This window comes from Macrosteles quadrilineatus, unplaced genomic scaffold (assembly GCF_028750875.1).
Source record: "Macrosteles quadrilineatus isolate MER2022 unplaced genomic scaffold, UCM_ALF_1.0 Scaffold_1__1_contigs__length_201487025, whole genome shotgun sequence".
Lineage (NCBI taxonomy): Eukaryota > Metazoa > Arthropoda > Insecta > Hemiptera > Cicadellidae > Macrosteles > Macrosteles quadrilineatus.
Genome location: NW_026542594.1, coordinates 16,444,445 through 16,447,388, shown reverse-complemented (window position 1 = coordinate 16,447,388; position 2,944 = coordinate 16,444,445).

The following is a 2,944-nucleotide window of genomic DNA, read 5'->3' as shown; positions in this document are numbered from 1 at the left end:
TGGACAAGTATTATCTTTCAATAATCTAAATTCAAATGAAAATACCACAAATAAGATGTTAAAGCAGGAGGTACGTAAGTTTTCTCCAGAAAACATTGCCCATTTCTCAGACCTATTAAAAAATAAAACATGGGAAGAAGTATATTTTGCCCCAGTCGAAGAAAAGTATAGTATTTTCAATGAAATTGTCAGATATTACTTTGAACTAGCATTTCCAAAGAAATTGATAACTAAAAAGAATAAAAATTCAAATTGGATGTCAAATTAAATAAAAACTAAAAGACAAGAAATAATACAACTAACTAATGAATTCAGGCAAAGTAAAAACACAAAATTAAAACCAATACTAAAACAACAAAAAGTAGCATTTAGGAATCATATAAAAAAGGCTAAAACAACTTTTTATGAAGATCAAATATATAAATCATCAAATGTTTAAAAAACTGTTTGGAACATAATAAATTCAGAAGTTGGAAAGAATAATAGATCAATAAGAAAGTTTGTGTTAAATGATGGCTTAAATGATATAACTAATCCTAAGGATGTTTCAAATATGTTTAATAGGTATTTTACAAATGTTGTTAAGAATATAACTACTAGTAATCATATACATTTAAACAAAGAACTCATTCTTAAGTACATGTTTTAGACTCAATCCTGTAAATGAACATGAGGTGGAAAAAGTCATTAGCAGTTTGAAAAATAAGCTTTCAAGTGGCTATGATGAAGTGCCTACTACAGTATTAAAGGGAGCAAGCTAAGTTACTTAACCAAAGTTTTATGTCACTTGACCAATTCTTCTTTCATTTCTGGTTTGTTTCCGGAACAACTTAAAATAGCCAAAATAATTCCAATCCATAAAAAAGATGATCCTAAAAATGTTTCTAATTGTAGACCCGTAGCTCTGCTTCCTTCTGTTTCTAAAATATTTGAGAAAATAGTTTCTGTACAATTAACATCAACATCATATCTAGAGCAACACAACTTATTTGATGACTTACAGCACGGTTTCAGGTCAGGAAGATCTGTTATTAGTGCGGCAGTATCCTTCATAAAATCAGTAATAGAGTCAGTTGACGAGGGCAAACATACAACAGGTATATTTATGGACCTCTCAAGAGCATTTGACAGTGTTAATCATCTAATTTTAATAGAAAAATTAAAGAACTATTTTTATGAACTCAAAGAGTTCATAGTAAACAAACCAATATATTCATTAGATGAGTTTGTCCACCTTTGTTCACAAAAGAACTAAAAAGTATATTTCGGGACAAATTGTGTTAAAATAGATAAGGTTCAAAGACTGATGTATTTTTAATAAAAAATTTGGACACTACAGTATTTATATGTACCTATGTGCATGAAATAAATAAATAATTTTTGATTTGATTTGATTTAACTTAGGCTTCTTTAGATCTATTGACCGCCATTAAAGTTGTATCTTCTTTCTCTTTTTCTTTTCAGGTCAGCTTTCTTGCTTCTGTACAGAGCCAATTTGTAAGATTGGGGTCCACCATGACCCCAAGTTACTTGGCGGCACAAGCGGTTTGGACTTCAACATTCCCCCCCCCCCCCTCAGCGTGTCAATCCTCTTTTTAGTTAAAATCACAATCTTAGTTTTGCTCAGAACGAGCGAGAGGTCGTGATCTGCCATCCATTTGTTAATGGTCCGCATGACTCGATTTAGTTTCAGCTGGGCAAGCTCAACGCTACTTGCAGCTATTAAAGCTGCAACATCATCTGCATACCCAACTAAGACAATTTCTTCAGGCATCTCAGACCTCAGGAGGCTGTCGTAGGCGACGTTCCAGAGGTCCGGGCCGAGTATAGATCCTTGTGCAGCACCGGAAGTTACATCCATAGTCCCAAGGCCTTCTGTAGTGTCATAAATGAGGAGGCCTAACCGGAGATAGTCCTCTTTGATGTGCATGATGCCCCATCATCCAAGGCTTGCTTGGAATTGAACCATGTGATTTTGTGCTCCTCAGTATTTTACAGTTTTTAGTAGTAAAATTAAACGTTTAAAGCTTTTGTCCTATGTGAAAGTGTGCCCCTGAAATTTGTCTTCTGTATTATAAAAAGGTTAAAACACCTGTAACTGCCTTGTGATTCCCTTGCTCCTATACAGGACTATGTGCGTTTCAATGCATTAATTAGCATCATCTTCAGGTCACAAAACTTGAAGGAACTTAACCATTCTTGAATTGGTCGCGTCAAAGTTCATAAAAATTACACAAAACATTTAAAAGGGGACAAAAATTGTAGGCCTACAAACACTTGTGTACACATGATGGGTACCGAGTCTCGACTCTGTTTGTCTTTTGTATAAGTAAGTAGATATTTCAATAAAACAATTTAATGAAAAGATAATCACATTTACAGCAAAAGAAAAAATTTTACTTTTCATGAATTTTTCTTGGAAGAAAGATTGAGCACAGATAAGAAGGGTTCGGATCAAGGTGCAGCAACTGACCTTTGACCAGGAGAGATAACGCCACTCACCAGCTAGGCTGAGGCACCTTGGCCTTTATAATGTTTACAAACATCCTTATCTGGACTACTACCTGTCTCTAATCTTATTAGTAGAAGAATCTTATTAGTCAAGAAACCATTAATATTTGAGCTGAAAACAATATAATTATTTGATTATTTGGGAATATGTATACTTTATTTTTAATGAAAATTATAATATTTTTAATTTGTACTTTACCCTCTCTAGATCTAATTTTAACTAATTAATAAAATGGTTACAATTACAAACAATCATAGTCTCCCCAAGGGATGGGTTAGGGAGGAACATACAAGAAAAAGTGGGCTGAGTAAAGGAAAAATTGATATTTATATTAAATCACCCAATGGAAAACTCTTTAGGTCTAGGAATGATCTCACTAAATATATTCAAGAAAAAGGATTCAACCTCAAAGTGGAGGATTTTTATTTTTCT